Raw genomic sequence first — 21,875 nt, 5'->3', positions numbered from 1 at the left:
TAGTGGATGGCAGGATAACCCCTCAAAAGTTAGTTAATAAGTGATAATCTAATAATTTGATTAGGAGGTGGGTAGATAATAACATTATATAAGATATTGTACCTCGTGCATGGTTGAGTGCTCATATAGGCTCAAGATATAGTGTGAAGGCCTAGAATGGCAAACCGACCACCGTATCTTCATGAAGGGTAGGTAGGGTCCGCATGAGACTTAGTTGGAGCTGGAGGTTTGAGAAAGGTTACCAAGATAACCTAGGATGGGGACTGGGACATATGGAGGCCTACCATGGTAACCATGATAAGCTATATGATGACACTCTCTCTTTAGGGTCACTTGTGTATTGTGATGTCAAGTCAATTGAGTATTTTGATGTTGAGTCACCTGAAATATTGTGGAGTCATATTGTATTGTCATGGAGTCATATTATTTTGTCGACCATATCATGTTTTTGCTTGCTTGGGATCACATGGCCAGGTGGTAGTGCCACTTCCCATTGGATGTTCTTGTTCATACCTTCATGCGAGGATTGGCTTCGTAGGTGTTCCTATGGTTCGTGAATCATGCTATATCTCATGTTGAAGATTTTTATTCTTTGGAGACCTATGTGGTCATTGTATCCATGAATTTTTGTAACCTTGTAGTTTGGTTAATTTGTAACTCTAAATGTATTGAGAGCCATGTATTGGAAGATTAATGTAATCCTAAGTTTTGGTTGTTATTTATTAGCTTTCTATATGATTAGTGTAAATTCTTTATTGAAGAGAAATTATATTGTATTCTTTCAATCTTTCAATGGTGTATCTGTATTGCACATGGCTTATTATGTTCTTTGAGTAATTGATGGTTAATTGGATTAATTTTAATTGTGGAATAACTTTTAGTTTTATTCTTTGTTGGTAACCCTTTAAAGAATTCTAGTGTAAGTCTTCTGCTTGTGTTATTATAGTGCTTTGGTAGTAATTAATGCACTTAATATGGTTTATACTTTAAAGAAAAAATTGATTTCACCCTTAGATGTGGTTATTCCTTTGGGGTTCCTGGCAGAGCATTAGAACTATGCTGTCATTTTTCAAGTCTTCAAGTATATAGTTGATGCAGGAGCATCCCTAGTTAATAGCAATCTTGCATCAACCAAAAACATTTTCCTTTTTGTTTTGTTTTCTATTTGAAATTTCAACATTTCTTTCTGTGTGTCCCAGTTTTGGCTCACCAGATCCTAATCATCTCTCTTATTTGCAAACCACATCGCATTTGGATTATTTTCCAACAAGTTATCGCTATCAGTTTCCTTGATAGTTTCCTATTACTAGTTGATAGTTTCTTGTTACCGATTGCTTGGACCTATGTTGGTGATCTACCGGAACCCCTTTCGAAGCTTGTAGAGCCTTGGGCATTGATTCTAATGTTCCTTGGCATGTGGCCGACCTTTTCACGTGATATACACTTCATCCTTTGGATTTTTTGGAGGAATCTCTTGGCGGAGGCCGACTTTGTTGATTTTACACATTAGGTCTTGTTCTTTGGGTTTTGATCCCTTTTTGGGCCAACTAGATTCCTTGCATCATATATATAATTGTAATTACACATTGGAATGGAATGAATCAAAGAATCAAGTAGCTAGATTGAGCGTAAAAGATAGATATTAAGATTGAAGGTCTCGGTTGTGACCTATTATGTATGTTCTACCAGGCCTGTGTGTGAGTTATGTTGTACCCCGGTTGTTACCAGTTGGATGTAATCAGTTTTCATGTTATAATACAATCTGTTCTGCATTGCCTCCATCATATCTTTGTGTTTCCGTTCTGTTACTCTTGCTGACCGGTTTGGATTGATCTCTTTGAGGTCCCTCCTCACCGGTGACTGCTTCAATAGTATTAGTGTTTGAGGGATTTGTATCTTAGGGGGAGACTTTTTGTAATAAGTTCATACATATTTTGGTCATCATAAGTTGTATATATTATGCCCTTTGTCCTTTATGTTAAAGGGGGATAGATACTTGTAAAAGGGGGAGAGCATGTACAAATGTAGAAGATTGTTTTTAGAATTATGTATGGAAAATATTTGTAGACATATGTAGTAGTGTTGCCATAAATGACAAAGGGGGAGATTTTTGGCAACATGTGTCAAGGTGGAATTATCACTCTTGGTTGACTATTTTTGAGTTCCAGGATAGTTCTTGTGCTTACCAGTTAGTCTTCCTTCATTACTAGAGCAGTTCTTGGCATGTGGATCTATTTGGGGTCTTGTCCGATGTTCTCTAGCGTGTGGTTGACCTTCCTACTGATCCGCACTTTGTGGTTGTTATTTTTTGGGATAATTTTTTTCATTTTTAGGGTCGACCTAGTTACATGTTTCATTTTCCTACATTGGTAAATGTAATCTTTTGTGGCCGACCTAGATATATTCCAGAGAGTATATAGGGTATTATGTAATCATTTGTAGGATAGAGAAGGTAGAAATAAGAATAAAGATTTAAATTAGTGATTAGTGATCCGGTTGATTTTGAGAGAAGCGGTTGGATTGTATCTGGCTTGCATCCTGCATGCAACCAGATAACTACTAGAGGTTCTATGATGATTGTATGATGATAACTAGTTGGTTGTTGGAGGTTATAAGATAATAATATGATTTGTTTCTATGATCTTTCTATGTTTTTTGTGTTGCTTTTGTTGTGTTACTCTTTCTACATAAGTCGACCAATTCTCTTTTGAGGGTTTTACCGGTTATGGCTGCATCAATTGGTATCAGAATTGGCTATGAATCAGTTTGTGGAAGAGTTGTCTATGAATCTTGAGGCATTCCTTTGGGTGGATAGATCGTCAATTGGAGGCAGGCTACGCGTGTGTTCAATAGATCACCAAGGAAAGGCAATTGAAACTGGTGGTCAGGTCGCCGAGTTGAGGCAATTCGTCAGAATGGAAGAGGAGATGCCACCTAGAAGGAAAAACCCCTGGAGCGTAGAGCAGATGATGGAGGACTTCAAGAATGAGGTGAGGAACAAAATTCAGAATGCATTGGCTAGTTTGTAGAGGAACCTTGAATTTGAGGATGAGTATGAAGAAGCTGGTGAAGAACTTGAAGCAGAAGAGGCTAAAGGACCAAAAGATGGAAGAAAGGAAATATTCCTAAGATCAGCAATGCAAGCGAGTAAAGTTCATAAAGTGGAAGTTTCAGACTTTTCCAAAACATTGAACCCAAAGGATTTGATTGATTGGATCAGAGAGTTGGAGGATTACTTTGAGTTTGAGGATGTCAAGGACCCACAAAGAGTTTAGTTGGCACAAACTAAGTTGAAAGGGAATGTTGCCTTATGGTGGAAGGAATCATAGAAAGACAAAGTGGAGAATGGTGAAATGAAGATCACTCGGTGGAGTCAGATGGTTGCAAGATTGAAGGCCAAGTTCATACCGGGAGACTATGAGTTAGAATTGTTCAAGAAGTTGCAGAACCTGAAACAGAGAAACATGACTGTGAAAGAGTACACTGAGCAATTCTACAAGGTGATGATTAGATCTAGACATAGAGAGATGGATAGAGAAAAGCTAGCGAGGTACATAAATGGACTTTCCTTTAACATTCAAGATGAGATGAGTATGTTGAGGGTTTCTATAGCTGAAGAAGCTTATCAGTATGCTTTGAAGGCTGAGGAGAAGATGAGAAGAAGATAGTTGAATAACTCTAGAGGGAAGGAGAGATTCAATGGGCAGATGAGTACAGAGAAGAAAAATGTTGAAGATGAATAAAAACCTAAGTGGAGTAAAGAACTTGAACATAAAACACAGAGAAAAGGCAATGATAGTACTGACATAGAATTTCCCAACAAATGTTTCAAGTGTGGAGAAACTAGACATAGATTCTATGAATGTGAGCAAGGAATGGAAAGAAGTTGTGTGGCAAATGAGGAACTAGAAGGTGAAGTTACAGGAACTGACAATACACTAGAGCAAGGAGAGTCCCTTATGTTTAGAAGAGTCATGATGGAGAAGAGCATTGAGGATACCAAATCTACTCAGAGAAAGAGTCTTTTTCGGACTGTGTGCAAATTAGGTGGTAAGTGTTGCAAGGTTATTATGGATAGTGGAAGACTGATAATTTGGTATCTGAAGAGATGGTAGTGAAGCTTGGGTTGAAGAGGCTGGAGCATCCATATCCTTACAAGGTAAGTTGGTTACAAGATAATCAAAAGATAGAAGTAAAGGAGCAGTGTTTGGTGAATTTTAATATTGGGCCTTTTAGGGATGAGGTCTTGTGTGATGTTGTATATATGATTGCTTATCATGTCTTGTTGGGAAGACCTTGGAAATTTTATAGAGGAGCTATTTATGACTATAGAAGAAATCTAATCACCATTGAGAAGGATGAGAAGAAGTTCAAATTGACTTCTTTGAAGGAGAAAGAGAAGGAGGTGAAGAATCCGAATCTTGAGAAAAGTTGTAGTATTGAGAAATTGGTTGCAGAGGTTATATCAGAAGATAGCTTGAGTCTACAGAAGGATCTGATAGATAATCCTAATGGACAGATAGAACTAAATGATAAAGCTTATGGTGACAACCAAGATGAATTCTTATTGTAGAAACAAATTAGAGTTGTAGAAGAAAGAGAGTAGCAAGAAGAGACAGTGTTGGCGACTTGGAGGAATTGATTATGTGTTGCATTGATGTCAACACTAGCTATTTTGGATGCTTTACCAGCACCCTTCTGGTCCAGGTAGGTTGTATGGTTTCTGGTTGGATTGGATCCAACATGTTCATATTTAGTTAGTTGGTTTTGGTTTGGTGATTGGATGATATCCTAATTTCTTGGAAGCTTGGTTTGTGGTTCTGGCGAGGGTTTCACCGGTAGAGCTTTGATGAAGATCTTTGATGATATGCATAATTGGTGTTGGTGCAGTGTTTGGTATGGTTTCATGATGTTGATGGTGATCATGTTCAAGACTTGGCGGATGGAGATCATTGCTTTAGCCTGTGGACCTATATTGGGTCCCGGATGATCTAGGTTATGGACCGGCTTAATGTAACATGTGGATTGGACCTCTCAATGTGTTTCCGGGATGTCTTATGGGTTGGATATTGTTTGTTTGGTCTAAGGCCGACATGTTTTGTAATTATGTAATTGGTTTATTGTATGGTGGCTAACTTGATTGTTTATGGTTGAGGGTTTGTATATATATGATGTAAGATCTCATTGTAGAACATATCATGGCATGAGATGTAATGTGCAAATAATGTAATATCATTCAGGCAGAGGATTTGGTCGATCATTGGAGATCAAGTTGGGTTTATGTAAGAGGATTTAGTCCTCCACTATTGAGCTTAATCGAAGTTGTATTTAGGCATAGGAGATGCTATCTTTGCAGTTCATTCATTCTTCCAGATTGTATTCTAGATTTCTATGTAGTTAGTGAGACTCCTTTTGTGATGAGTAGTGCGCTCTAGGAAGTTGGCCTTCCTAGAAGTGTAGGCCCCTCTATTGCAATTCACATACTTACTACATAAGTATTATCGGACCGTGGGTAGGCTTTCCACCATAGTTTTTCCCTTTACCGTGTTTTCCATGTATAAATCTTGGTGTCATGTGGACGGTATTTATTCTCTAATTATTGTTTATGCTTAATTGGTTTATCTATTATTTCGGTATTTGGTTTAAGCATTCTGATATTAATGTTTTGGGTTCTGGTATTAAATTTTTAATTGCTAAAATTTTCAGTAATCTAAGACAACTGATTAACCCCCCCCCCCCCTCTCAGTTGTCTTCTGGTTATTTGAACTATCTAATAATTGGTATTAGAGCTCTGGTCCTCTCTACAGAAAGCTTAACCGCTTGAGGAAGATCCTATAGTGACTAACAGTTCAAGTTCATCTAGTTCATTTGGAGTTATCTTTCAGAGAGATATTCCTAGGCTTGATGGAACAAATTACATAGTATGGAAGATTCGGATGGAGACTCATCTGAGATGTCTTGGCAAGGAGATTTGGGAGATCACATAGAATGGTGTTACACCTTATAATCTGGCATCTAGAAATCCTCCTCTGGCAAACTTAGATAAGGAGCTTGAGAATGATTGTAGAGCAAGAGAAGCCCTCTTGTGTGCACTTTCTGATCAACAAATAATGGGATTAACTAACAAATCATCTGTAAAGGTTATATGGGATAAGTTGGAGACTCTTAATGAAGGTGACCCTACTATGAAGATTACTAAACTTGATGGTTACTGGGTGAGATATGAAAACCTGAAGATGGAAGAAGATGAAAGGATTACTAATTCATGGAAAGGGTAAATGAGATTGTTATGGGAATTCAATGTTGTGGTGGAACTCTGACTGAAGATGAAATTATTTCTAAAGTTTTGAGATCCCTACCACTAGCTTACAAGATGAAGGCTACTGCAACTAATGAATTGAAAACAATGGCAAATACTTCTGTCAATAGAGATACCTTGGTTGGGAAATTATCTACTTTTGAGCTTGAAGAATTTGAACCTTCTGGAGCTATGAAGTCTAAACCTACTTTCATGCATCTACATCATCAACCGGTAAGCAAGATTGGAAAGCTTTATATGCAAAGGAATTGGATGATATGAAGAGAGAAGATGATGAGTTTGAGAAACTTGAAGCACTATTTGCTAGAAGAGTACCTAAAGGACCGATTGGAAGTAAGTATGAAGGAAAAGAACCTTTTAAATGTTTTGCATGTAATAAAATTGGTCATTTTGCTTCTAGATGTCCTGAAAGGAATTCAAGATTTGAAGAAAGAGCCAGGAGATCTTTTAAGCCTAACCCTGGATATAAGAACAAGTATAAGTATAGGAAAAGCAAAGACAAATCATGCTATATAGCGGATGAGGAAGGTGTGACTGATTTTGATGATGAACCAGTAGAAGACTCTGCTAGTAGTTCTAGCAATGTAATGGAATGGGTGTTCTTGGATATAAAGGAAGATGTTCTCGCACTGGAAGAGAATGTACCTAAAGAGAAGGCACTTGCTACCAAAATTAAAGACAAGGATGAATGGGTAATTGACAATGGATGTTCACATCATATGACTGGAGATAAAAGGAAATTTCTATCTTTGCAAGAATCTGATGGTGGTCTATTTAGATTTGGAGATGACAAATCATGTATGATCAAAGAAAAAGGAACTATATCATTGGATGGTAAGCACAATACTGATAATGTTTATTTTGTTGAAGGTTTGAAGCATAATCTTTTGAGTATAGGACAATTGGTGGATAAGGGATTTCAATTATAGTTCAATGATGGAAAATGTAAAATCATTAACAGATCTAGTTTGGAGATTGCAATCGACACACATAAAAAAGGTATGTAAAGAATGTCAAATGGGTAAACATGTCAGAACCTCTTTTAGGAGTATACAAGATAAATCTGATGATGTTCTTGATCTTATTCATACTAATTTTTTTGGCCTTGCTAGAGTTAAAAGTTTTCAAGGTGATAGATATTTTATGCTAATCATTGATGATTATTCTAGAATGATGTGGGTTACTTTTCTAAGGGAAAAATCTAAGGCTTTTGAAAAGTTTAAAATCTTTAAGGCTAAAGTGGAAACTAAGATAGGATTGAAGATTAAGTGTTTGAGATCAGATCATGGTGAAGAATTCACATCCGATGAGTTTAATAATTTTTGTGAGAAGCATGGTATTAGGAGACAATTTTCTGATCCCTAGACACCTTAGTAGAATGGACTTGTGGAAAGGAAGAACAAAACTATCTTGGATGTTGCTCGAACAATGATGATGGAAGCTAGTTTACCTCATAACTACTAGAGAGAAGCAGTGAGTACAACGGTTTATACATTCAACAGAGTACATATCAAAGGAGAAACCGGTAAGACACCTTACGAATTATGGTTTGGCAATACACCTATAGTTAAGTATTTCTAAATATTTGGTAGTAAATGTTATATCAAGAGAGATGATATCATTGGTAAATTTGATCCTAGATGTGATGAAGGAATTTTTTTTGGTTATTCTAATGAAAACAAAGCATATAGATGTTATAACAAGAGATTGCAGAGAATTGTGGAGAGTGTTAATGTCAAGGTGGATGAGCTGAATAGAGATCAAATCAGTTTATGAGAAAGAACCAACAGTGGAAATGATTATATCTAAACTGGTAGCACCTTTACCGGAATAGAGTGTTGAACCAATTACTCCAACAGTACAACAAAATTCAATAGTAACTGAAGAACTGGGAAGAGGAATAGAGAGTCAGAAGACTCCTAGGTATGTGAGATTGAATCATTCAGAAGATCAAATCATTAGGGATAAGAACAATGGAGTGATGACAAGAAGAAGACTTGCAACTAATGAGGTATGTTTAATTTCTCAAGTTGAACCAGTATCAGTAATTGAAGCATGTAAAGATGAATGTTGGTTGAAAGCTATGGAACAAGAATTAGATAAGATTGAGAAGAATAACACATGGACTTTAGTTTCTTGGCCTAAAAATAAGAATGTTATTGGAACTAAATGGGTTTCTAAGAATAAATTGAATGAGGATGGTCAATTTGTAAGGTATAAGGCTAGATTGATTTGTAAAGGATATTCTTAGAAGGAGGGATTTGATTATGGTGAGACTTTTGCACCTATAGCTAGGATTGAAGCTGTAAGATTATTTCTTGCCTATGCTACCCATATGAACTACAAGGTTTATCATATGGATGTTAAGTGTGCATTTTTGAATGGGAATCTTGATGAGGAAGTTTATATTGAGCAACCTAATGGTTTTTCACTTTTAGATTATACAAACATGCTTTGCGGGTTAAGGAAAGCTTTATATGGATTGAAACATGCACCTAGAGCTTGATATGCAAGGTTGGATAAATATCTTTTGAAGCTTGGTTTTACAAAGGGTAATGCTGATAATAATTTAAATTATAAGGTCACTGATGATGATATATTGATTATTGAAGTATTTGTTGATGACATATTTTTTGGAGGTGAAGATAAGTTGTACATAGAATTTTCTAAGAATATGGAGAAGGAATTTGAAATATCTATGATTGGGGAAATGAATTTTTTCTTAGGTTAGCAAATTACTTAGACTAATAAAGGTATTTTCATCTGCCAAAATAAGTATGCTAGGGAATTGTTGAAGAAATTTGGTATGGGAGATTCTAAACTAGTAAGTACTCCTATGGTTACTAGTGAGAAATTGACAACGAAAGATGTTTCTGCATCAGTAATCCTACAAGATACAAATCTATGATTGGAGGTCTGCTTTATTTGACTCAGACTAGGCTTGACATAATGAATGTTGTTTGTATTGCATCTAAATTTTAGAGTGATCCTAGAGAAAATCATGAGTGCAGTGAAAAGAATTTTTAGATACTTGCAAGGTACATCTGAATATGATTTGTGGTACCCTAAGGATGATGACTTTACTTTGTGCATATATAGATGTTGATTGGGCTAGAGATGTTCATGACCAAAAAAGTACTTCTGGTGGAGCTTTCTTTCTTGGAAAGAAGTTGGTTTCATGGATCAACAAGAAATAATCTTGTACTTCTTTATCTAATGTTGAAACTAAGTATGTTGCTACTACTACTAACTATACACAAGTTTTATGGATGAAGCAAATGTTGAAGGATATCAAAGTGCATTGCACTAGACCGATAGTTATTCACTATCATAACTGCTGCTATTGACATTTCAAAGAATCTAGTATTTCATTCTAAGACTAAGCACATATCTATCAAGTATAACTTTTTGAAGGAGAAGGTGGAAGAAAATGAAGTTAGACTAGTTTATGTGAACACTAAAGAGCAGATTGCAGATATTTTCACTAAACCTTTTCCTAAAGAATCATTTTAGTACCTGAGAGATAGGTTAGGGGTTTCTACCCCTCCGACAGAGAATTGATTGATTCTTTTTGGCATCAGTCTGGTATGCATTATCAAATATATTATTCATTCTGGAATTGATGTGGGGATGTTATTGCTCAGGGGGAGTAGTTAGCTTTGTGATTCAGTATTTTTTGTTTATTCTTTGATATTTTTGTTAGATTTTTGGCATTGATGTCAAAGGGGGAGAGATATTGATGTGAAAAAGTTAAGGAGAAACTCAAGGAGTTGTATATATTAGGGGGGGAGATATATGTGTAATATAGAGCTTTATAGAGATATCAATCACATTTGGAGTTTGGTCTTTGTTTTAGAACTTCATTGCTATATCTTTCTATGGGAGATTGTTGGTTGTCTTCCATTGGGGGAGACTTGTTTGGCATTTCTTGGTACTTAGATGTTTTTCACATCTAGTGTTGCCATCAATGCCAAAGGGGGGATATTTTTGGCCATTTGGAGGAATTGGTTATGTGTTTCATTGATGTTTTGTCATTGATGTCAACACTAGTTGTTTTGGATGCTTTACCGACACTCTTTGGTCCTAGTAGGTTGTATGGTTTCTGGTTGGATTGGATCCGACATGATCTGGTATGCTCTGGTATGATTTGGTTATTGAATTGGCTTACTCATGTTCATATTCAGTTAGTTGGTTTTGGTCTGGTGATCAGATGCTATCCTATTTGCTTGGAAGCTTGGTTTGTGGTTCCAGTAAGGGTTTCACCGACAGAGCTTTGATGAAGATATTTGATGATATGTGTAGGTGGAGTTGGTGTACCTTTTGGTATGGTTTTAGGATGTTGATGGTGATCATGTTCTAGACTTGGCAGATGGAGATCATTTCTTTAGCGCGTGGACCTATATTAGGTCCCGGTTGATCTAGGTTATGGACCGGCTTAATGTAACGTGTGGATTGGACTTCTCATTGTATTTCTAGGATGTCTTATGGGTTGGATATTGTTTTTTTAGTCTAAGGCCGACATGTTTTATAATTATGTAATTGGTTTATTATCTGGTGGCTGACTTGATTGTTTATGGTTGAGGGTTTGTATATATATGATGTAAGATCTCATTATATAACATATCATGGCATGGGATGTAATGTATGAATAATGTAATATCATTTAGGAAGAGGGTTTGGTCAATCATTGGAGACTGAGTTGAGTTTATGTAAGAGGATTTAGTCATCCAGTATTGAGATTAACCGAAACCATATTTAGGCATAGGAGATGTTATCTTTGTAGTTAATTCATTCTTCCAGATTGTAGTCTAGATTTCTATGTAGTCAGTGAGACTCCTTTTGTGATGAGCAGTGCGCTCTATTGGCCTTCTTGCAAGTGCAGACCCCTCTATTGTAATTCACATACTTACTGCAGAAGTATTATCTGACTGTGGGTAGGCTTCCCATCGTGGGTTTTCTCTTTACTAGGTTTTCCACGTATAAATATTTGTATCATGTGGATGGTATTTATTCTCTAATTATTGTTTATGCTTAATTGGTTTATCTGTTATTCTAGTATTTGGTTTAAGCACTCCTATATTAATGTTTTGGGTTCTGGTATTAAAGTTTTAATTGCTAAATGTTCAGGTAATCTAAGACAAATGATTCACCCCCTCCCTTTCAGTTGTCTTATGTTTATGTGAACTATCAAACAAATAGTGTATAGCTCTAGAGAAAAGGAAGAGAAACAAAGAGAGTTAGGGGTTAGAGAAGCTGGTTGAGATCCCAGAGGAACCAAAGAAGAGGTTTGTAGATAAGGAAGATGTTTGGATTAGAAATGAGCATGGGGTCTTTATCCTGAATCCTTTTTGATGTTCAGGAGTTGCCTCTCATGGAACATCTCTTTCTACTTGGGGTGTCTAATGCAGGAGCATCCCCGGTCTATGAGTAATCTTGCATCAACCAAAAATGTTTCCTTTCAGTTTAGTTCTTGTTAATTCAGTGTGCAATTGTTTGTGTTCCTACCAGTAGGTACCGGTAGTTACTTTCTTTTCTTTGTAGATCCTATTCTTGGTCTCCTGGCTGGTTCATGTGCTTAATTCCAGATTTTCAGTCCATTTGGATTGTTTTCCGACTAGTTATCGCTCTCGGTTGACTATTTCTAGGTTTTGGGATAATTCTTGTGCTTACCGATTAGTTTTCCTTCTTTACCAGAGTGGTTCTTGGCATCTAGATCTATTTGGGGTCTTGTCCAATGTTCTTTGGTGTGTGGTCGACCTTCCTACTGATCTGTACTTCTTGATTGTTATTTTCCAAGAGAATTTCTTTCATTCTTAGTGCCGACCTAGTTACACTTTTCATTTTCCTGCATTGGTAAATGTAATCTTTTGTGGCCAACCCATATATGTTCTGGAGGATATATATAGTGAATTATGTAATAATTTGTAGGATAGAGAAGGTAGAAATTAGAATAAAGATTTAGATTAGTGATTAGTGATCCAGTTGATTCTGAGAGTACCAGTTGGATTGTATCTAGGTTGTAGTCTGCATGTAACTGGTTAACTATCGGATGTTCTATGATGATTGTATGATGATAACCGATTGATTTCTAGAGGTTCTAAGACAATCATATGATCTATTTATTTGATCTTTCTATGTTTTCTTATTTCTTTCATTGTGTTACTCTTACTGCATAAGCCGGTCAATTTTCTTTTAAGGGTTTTATCTATTATGACCACATCAAGGATTAACACACTTTTGACCCAAAGTAAAGGGTTTGTTTAAAATAGATATACATTTCCAATTATAGAACAAGTTATAGTCAAGGATACACACCTCTTTCATAAGAGAGAATAATTTAGCAAACAAACAACTTCACATAGGGAGCGACTATTGGGCATTGTTGCTACTAGGATATGTTGTTGTCATTGATGTCAATATATTCCTATGTTTTATTGATCTGGTGATTGCAGTTTGGTTTATTGGGATCATGGTTTGGTGTATGGAATACTTCTAGTGTCATTATATCTTTCTATATTTGTTTTGGTGATCCAAAAACCTTAATTGATCATATCATATGATCCTGTTTACGATATATTTTTCTGATTAATGCTTTGCAGAGTTCAGTATTTCCTCTGGTATATTCCAATGTGATTAGATCTTGCGCTGAGTTTTTGGGAGATTGTTTGGGATGGTCTTGTGTATCTTCATTTCAGATGGTTCATGATTTGGTGCTCTACAAGTTATCTTTCTTTGTGATAGTTGTTGTTGTTTGAGTATTCCTAAGTTTTTGATGTTGATCAATGAAGATTTGATAAGTGGTGTTGGTACAGTTGTTACTGATGATTCTAATGTGCTTGCTGGTGTTTCCTAATTACATCCTACTTTTTTTCATGATCTGCATTGATCGTTGTGTGATTTCTTGGTGATTTTGTTGAATCAGTGATGTTCTTTGTGTTATGATGTATTCCTAGTGGTGTAGCGTGTTACGACTGATCTTGGTGTGATTTCTGGTGGTGTTACATATTTGAAGATTTGGTTTAGTTCCATGTTATATCATGTATAACATTATATTGATCTAGTGGTCGATCTTTGTATCATGTGATGTAATTTTCTAATTATGAGTTGAGGGTCTAACCGATCTTGTTGTCAAGGTTGATGATTTGTATAAATAGGTGGTATAGTCATGTAATTTAGGTATCGAGGTTGTGTCTACATTATTAGAGAGTGATGTATGTGCGAACAAGGGATTCATCTTTCAGTGTGGTGTATTGAGAAAATATTGGTGTTATAGAGTAGACATATGAGCTTAACTAGAACTGTCATCAGGCATTAGCAAATGATGTTATTGCAGTTCATTTGATTCTAGATTCTTGTCTGATCATCTTGTAAGTCAGTGAAACTTCCAACCTTTCGGGTTATTGTATCTTGAGTTGTAAGCTCTAGGTAGTGTGCCTGAATGCTGGTGCATGCCCCATTGTAATATTTTTACATATTACTGTAGACACTTAAAAATAATTATTTTAAGTTCTTTGCATAATTAATTTATTAATTATGCCAATTCCTATTCCTCCTCAATATTAATTAAATATAATTAATGTTGTCACTAGAGTCTTTTGATTGATTTAATAAATCAATCCACCTTTATTCTTCTAAAAATCCCTAACATTAAGTCTCCTCAAAATTCCTCCTTTTAATTAATTAATTTCAATTAATTAATTAATCTAGGTGATTCCTACAAATCACCTTTTTCCTAATCCATCATTAACCTAATGAATTCTTATAGAAGCTCCCTAAACTCAGTTATCATTTTCTTCTAATTTTTAGTTCCCTCCACACACTCTCTCTCTTAGTCAAATCCTCCTACAAATCTTATCTACCCTAATCCCACCTAATCATTCTTCTAATCCCTCTCCTAATGAGTTGCTAGTGACTAATCATCATGATTAGCCACAAAGTCAACTCCTTGTCCCTTTCATCCAACCACCTTCCTTAAATGCTTGTTTCCTAGGTGAATGTGAGATTTTCAAAATCTCACATTCCTCTAGGCATTCCATCCTCCAAATAATTTTTAATCCCTCCTTATTCCTCCAATCCCCATGATCATCCTTTTTGAAGAATTTTTAATTCCTCATCCCCATCCCTCAAAGAATATTTTATTCCTTTCTCTTCCCTAGTCACATTGGGAAGTCTTCCCAATGAGCCTTGAGGAATGTGGAGACAAGAAATGCCTTTTAAGGCATATCTCTTGGTCCCCACACTTGTCTTGTTAGCTCCTCTTGGGCCTTGTGTGGGCTCACAAGAAATCCCAACCCTTCATCTTGGGTCAATCCTAGCCCTCCATTTCTCCTCTTCTCCTCCTATAAATTGAGGACTCCATCCCCTTGTTTCTCATCTCAAAGTTTAGTAAATCCATGCTGCTATTTTGTGCCCAAGAAATCATCCTCATACCCTTATTATACCAAAATTTGCACTCATCCATACTTAGCCATTTTATACCTTGATCATAAATATATCCTTCCTCATCCATCCATCATATATCCATTGTGCAAAATATTGGAGAGCCAACCACATCATCCCTATTGGACCAATCAGATTGAGCTAGGAAAGGGTGCGTTCTTGGCTTCAACAAGAGTCCAAATCAGAGGAACAAGAGAACTCTCTTGGCAAGGTATAAAGATTGCTTTTCATATTTTGTTATTTGAATTTTGTATGTCTTTTGTGCTTTGATTTAATCTAACCTTTCAACCAAGACTTTTCCCTTGGTTCATTTTGTCCCATCGGGCGTGCCATAATGAAGAGGGGAAAATGGAATGAAAGGTATAAATGATCTTTTGATGTTTTAGTGTTTTCTTGCTCATTTCATTGTGTTTTTTATCATTTAACCTTTCATTCCATTTTCCCCTCTTCAACTACTGGAGAGTATCATTTTATTGTGGGTAGGTTCCCACCATGGTTTTTCCCTTAACTAGGTTTTCCATGTCAAAATATTGGTGTTGTTTGTTGTAATATTTATTTGCTTATCTTTTTTGTTTTTGTAGTTTATCATATTTTCATTTGTGGTCAATTTTGTTGATCCAGTGAAAATTGATTAATCCCCCCCTCCTCTCTATTTTCCTTCATTATTGTTGCCAACAATTGGTATCAGAGGTAGATCCTTTGGAAGAAGCCTAACTGCTTGAGATGATCTGGGATTGAAACTGGAAGTGGAAGTATTATCTTTAAGAAGGAGAGTCTAAGATTTCTTGGAAGTAACTATGCTATATGGAAGAACCGGGTGGAGGTGCACTTGAGATGTCTTGAAGAGGATTATTGGAAGATTACTAAGAATTCCTATTTTGTTCCTCTAAATGGACCGGTTACTCCTGATGAGATCAAGGAAGCTGAAAATAACATTAGAGTGAAGGAAGCATTGTTAAGCACTCTGACCAATTCAAAGATGACTAATGTAATGGGACTTCAGAATGCACATGAGATCTAGGAGAAGCTTGAGACCTTTTATGAAGGAAATAAACAAGTCAAAGTTGCTAAGTTGCATATTTTGAAAGGGAAGTGTGAGATGTTGAGGATGAGAGAAGATGAGAACATAAATTTCTTTATGGTTAAGGTGAATGAACTTGTCCTAGGTATCAGATGTGCCAGTGGAACCCTTGAAGAAGATAAAATTATTGCTAAGGTGCTGAAATTATTGTCTCCTACTTACAAACATAAGGTAGCTGCTATTGACGAGATCCAGAGTGTGACTATTATGAAAAGAGATATGTTGGTTGGAAAGATTGTTGCATTTGAACTAAGAAAATTTGGTGAATCACATGGAAAGTCTGAGATAGCATTTAGAGCATCTATATCTAGAAAGAAGAAGTATGACCTTGAAGAATGTTGAATATCCAGATATGAAAGAGAGAGAAGATAGATGGAAGAGAAAGAAAGAGAATTGGAAGAGCTTGAAGCATTGATTTCCTGGAGATTGCCTAAGAGAGCTGGTAAGTATGATGGAAAATTGCCTCTGAAATGTTTCTCTAGCAACAAGATAGCACATTTTTCTTCTAGATTCCTGGAGAGAATGTCTAAATATGATAAACATGATAAATTTGATAAGCATGATAGAAATAATAGATATGAGAAGCATGAGAAGTATGATAAGCCTTACAGGCCTAACTGGAAGTATAAGCATCAGAAGAACTGTTATTATGTTGCTGATGAAGGTGTTATAGATGAAGAATCAGGAGGAGATGAAGTTGTGTTTATTTCTATTAAAGAAGATGGATTGGTACCTATTGATTCCACAAGCTGCACTATTGAGGAGAAAGCTCTAGATACTAAAGTTGAGGAGAAAGATGAATGGGTAATTGACAGTGGTTGTTCACATCATATGACTGGTGATAAAAGTAAATTTGTGAATATGGAAAGGTATGATGGTGTAATACTAAGATTTGGAGATGACAAAGCCTATGTGATCTGTGGTAGAGGTTCTATTTCCTTTGATGGTAAGCATATCACTGATGATGTCTTGTATGTTGAAGGTTTGAAGCATAATATTTTAAGTGTTGGACAACTAGTTGAAAAAGGTTATGATTTACAATTTAAGAATGTAAAATGAAAGATCCTAAATGCCTTCGGTATAGAGATTGCATTAGGAACTAAGATTGAAGATAATATCTTTCATTTGAATACTAGTGAGAAAAGTTGCTTGATTGCTCAGATTGATGAAAGTTGGTTGTGGCATAGGAGAATGTGTCATGTTAATTTTGATTCAATGATTAATTTTAGTTCTACTCAAGCTATTAGATATTTGCCTAAAATTGTTAAGCCTGCTAATCTGGTATGTAAAGAATGTCAAATGGGGAAGCACACAAAAATTTATTTCAAGAGTAAGCAGTATACATCTGATGGATTGCTAGATCTTGTACATACTGACCTATGTGGACCTAAAAACATTAGAAGTGTGCAGGGTGATAGATATTTTATGCTACTGATTGATGATTATTCTAGAATGATGTGGGTTTCCCTTTTGAAGGAGAAATCAAAAGCACTAGATAAATTCAAGATATTCAAAGCAAAGGTTGAGACTGAGACAGGATTGAAGGTGAAATGTATTAGATTTGACATAGGAGAAGAATTTTGTTCTAGTGAGTTTGATTCATTCTATGAGAAGCATGGGATTAGAAGAAAATTATCTGCTCCTAGAACCCCACAACAGAATGGAGTCATTGAAAGGAAGAACAAGAATTTCTTGGATGTTGCAAGGACCATGCTAATTGAAAGGAATGTTCCGAAGATCTATTGGAGAGAAGCTATTAGCACTGTTGTTTACAAATTCAACTGAGTTCATATAAAAGGTGATACGGGTAAGACTCCTTATGAGCTATGGTTTGGTCATATTCCTACTATGAGATATTTAGAATTTTTGGTAGCAAGTGTTATATCAAGAGAGATGAGGATATAGGAAAGTTTGATGCAAGAAGTGATGAAGGAATTTTCTTGGGATATTCAACAAAGAACAAAGCCTACTGGTGCTACAATAAAAGACTGAGAAAGATAGTGAAAAGTGCAAATGTGAAGGTTGAGAGAACAATGTAAAAGAAATCAGAGCGTGTGGATATGATGATGGTCAACATATTGTTCTAACACCTATTCAGACTAAAGAATTGAAGCAAAATGATATGGTAGAGATTGCTAATCCAAATGTTGTTGTTGTCGGTGGAGAGGTACAGGAACCTGAAAGTTAGAATAACTAGAAGACCCCGAGGTCTATAACATTGAATCATTTTGAAAATCAGATTATTGGTGATAAAAATAAAGGTGTGATGACTAGAAGAAGGCTAGTTGCTAAAGACATATGTTTGATTTCTAAAATTGAACCTAAAGATGTTGTGGAAGCTTGCAATGATGAAAATTGGATGAGAGCTATGGAAGAAAAATTAGATTAGATTGAAAAGAATGACACATGGGAGCTTGTGCCTAAACCTAAAGATAAGATTGCGATTTGTACTAAATTGGTATTTAGGAACAAATTGAATGAAAAAGGTGAAGTTGTCATAAATAAAGCAAGACTGGTATGCAAAGGACATTCATAGAAGAAAGGAGATGATTATGAGGAGACTTTTGCTCTAGTAGCTAGACTTGAAGTTGTTAGACTGTTGCTTGTCTATGCTGCCTATAAAGATTTTAAGGTATATCAGATGGATGTCAAGTTAGCCTTTTTGAATGGTGATCTTGAGGAAGAAGTCTACATTGAGCAACCTGATGGATTTTCATTATAAGATGATGGAGACATGGTATGCAAACTAAAGAAAGATCTTTATGGATTGAAACAAGCCCCTAGAGCCTGATATGCTAGATTGGATAAGTATTTGTGAAATTGGGATTTAATAAAGGTACTGCTGATATTAATCTATATTTCAAGATTGAGAATGATAACATCTTAATTGTTAAATTTTTTGTTGATGATATTATCTTTGGAGGAGATGATAACTTGAGTATGAAGTTTGTCGGTGATGTGCAGAAAGAATTTGAGATGTCTATGATAGGAGAGATGAAATTTTTCTTAGGTTTGTAGATTTCATAGACTAGAAAAGGTATTTTTATATTTCAAACTAAATATGTGAAGGAATTATTGAAGAAGTTTGGGTTGGAAGACTCCAAACCGGTTGGAACTCTTGTGGTGATTGGCTGCCAATTGTCTAAAAATGATGAATCTTCGAAAGCTAATTAGTCTTTGTATAGATATATGGTTGGTGGACTGTTATATCTTACTCAGACTAGACCAAATATTATGCATGTTGTGTCCATGGCTACTAGATATCAAGCTGATCTGAAAGAGAGTCATGCCACTTTTGTAAAGAGGATATTCAGATACTTGAAAGGGGCTATAGATTATGGTTTGTGGTATCCGAGGAATGATGATTTCATGTTATGTACTTACACTAATGTTGATTGGGCTGGTGATGATGATGACCAAAAGAGTACCTCCAGTGGTGCTTTCTTTTTAGGTATGAAATTGGTTTCTTGGGTAAGTAAGAAACATGATTCAATGTCCTTATCTACTACTGAAGCTGAGTACATTGTTGCTGCTAGTAAATGCACTCAGGTAGTTTGGATGAAGCAAATGTTGAAGAATATCAGAGTTATCTATGATGAGCCTACTGTGATATATTATGATAATTCCAGTGTTATTAATATGTCAAAGAACCCAATGCAACATTCAAAGACTAAACATGTATCAATCAAGTATCATTTATTGAGAGAAAAAGTCAGTGAAGAGGAAGTGAAGTTGGAATATGTATCTATAAAGGAACATATTGTTGATATTTTTACTAAGCCTTTGCCTGCAGATACATTTGTGTACTTGAGAGACAAGTTAGGGGTATATACCCCTCCTAGTGAGAACTAGATGCATTGAGTTGCAACAATTTGGTGGACCTCACAGTCTTATCTCTTTGTCCAGATTGATGAGTTGGTGCTGCTACTCTGCTGGAGTAGTTAGTGTGTTTATGAGAGAGAGAATGATGATTTTCTTATCTAAGGGGGAGAGTTTGGTTTTCTATTTTGAGATCTTTGGCATTATCGTCAAAGGGGGAGAGAAGCATGTGAAAAACTATTTTATCTGCTTTATCTTAGGGGGAGTTTGTTGGAGATGTTTTCTTTCTTTGCATTGATTGTTTTTCACATTCATATGTTACCATCAATGCCGAAGGGGGATATTGTTGGACATTGCTGCTGCTAGGATATGTTGTTGTCATTGATGTCAATATATTCCTGTGATTTATTGCTCTAGTGATTGTAGATTGGTCTATTAGGATCGTGGTTTGGTGTATGGAGTAATTCTAGTGTCATTATATCTTTATGTATTGGTTTTGGTGAACGAAAAGCTTAATTAATCATATCATATGATCTAGTTTGCAGTATATTTTTCTGATCAGTGCTTTGCAAAGTTCAACATTTCCTTCGGTATATTCTGGTATGATCAGATCTTGAGCTGAGTTTTTGGGAGATTGTTTAGGATGGTCTTGTGTATCTTTATTTCATATGGTTCATGATTTGGTTCTCTGCAAGTTATCTTTCTTCATGATAATTGTTGTTGTTTGAGTATTCCCGAGTTTCTGATGTTGATCGATGAAGATTTGATTAGTGGTGCTGGTACAACTCTTACTGATGATTCTAATGTGCTTTCTAGTATTTCCTAATTGTGTCCTACTTATTTTGATGATCTACATTTATTGTTGTGTGAGTTCTTGGTAATTTTTTTGAACCGGTGATGTTCTTTGTTTTATGCAGTATTCTTGGTGGTGTAGCGTGTTGCAGTTGATCTTGGCGTGATTCATGGTGGTGTTGCATATTTGGAGATTTGGTTTAGGTCCATGTTATATCATTTATATCATTCAATTGGTTTGGTGGTCGATCTTTGTATCTTGTGATGTAATTTTGTAATTATGAGTTGAGGGTTTAACCAACCTTGTTGTCAAGGTTGATGATTTGTATAAATAGGTGGTATAGTCATGTAATTTAGGTATCGAGGTTGTATTTGCATTATCAGAGAGTGATGTATGTGTGAACAAAGGATTCATCTTTTAGTGTGGTGTATTGAGAAGAGATTGGTGTTGCAGAGAAGACATATGAGCTTAACTGAAATTCTCATCAGGAATTAGCAAATGTTGTTATTGCATTTCATTTGATTCCATATTGTTGTCTAATCATCTTGTAAGTCAGTGAGACTTCCCTGAGGGTTGTAGCCCATTGGGTTATTGTATCTTGAACTATAAGGTCTAGGTAGTGTGCTTGAATGTTAGTGCATTCCCCATTATAATATTTTCACATACTACTATAGAGTATCATCTTATTGTGGGTAGGTTCCCACCATGGTTTTTTCCTTAACCAGGTTTTCCATGTCAAAATCTTGGTGTTATGTGTTGTGCTATTTATTTGCTTATCTTTGTTGTTGTTGCAGTTTATCATATTTTTATTTGTGGTTAAGTTTTTGATGTTAGGATTAATGATAGTCCCAAAGATACTGAGAGGGGGGGGTGAATCAGTATCTAACCGGTTAACAGATTCTTTAACCTTATTGAGTATTTTGCATTCCAGAACAGTGTATCAGTAAATAAGAATTAATGCAGTAAATAGAAACAATAATGAAAGCATAGAAAACACACCATAACACAAGATGTTTAATGAGGAAACCTGGTGTGGGAAAAACCTCAGTGGGATTTGTGACCCACAATATTCACTCACTAGCCAATGAATAAATATTACTTACAATGAGGGGCCTGCACATGCAGGAAGGCCAATTGCCTAGAGCTCACTACTCAATCTACAAAATAGAAGTCTCACTGACTTACAAAATGGATTATGAAAATCCAATACAATGTACTGCTTCAAATCAGCATCAACTATGCCAGGTTCAGTACCGGTTTAAGCTCATACTATAACCATAAACCTTATATAAAATATGCCCTATGCATTTGCATATATCTTCCTTCTTATTCGCTCAAACCTATCCCATATATCATATCTAAATGATTTGCAAGATCTCATACATATATGAGTCTATTACAATATGACATGTTGGCTTTACAAA

This window comes from Cryptomeria japonica, chromosome 1 (genome assembly GCF_030272615.1).
Source record: "Cryptomeria japonica chromosome 1, Sugi_1.0, whole genome shotgun sequence".
NCBI classification, from domain to species: Eukaryota; Viridiplantae; Streptophyta; class Pinopsida; order Cupressales; family Cupressaceae; genus Cryptomeria; species Cryptomeria japonica.
This window is presented reverse-complemented; position numbering follows the sequence as displayed.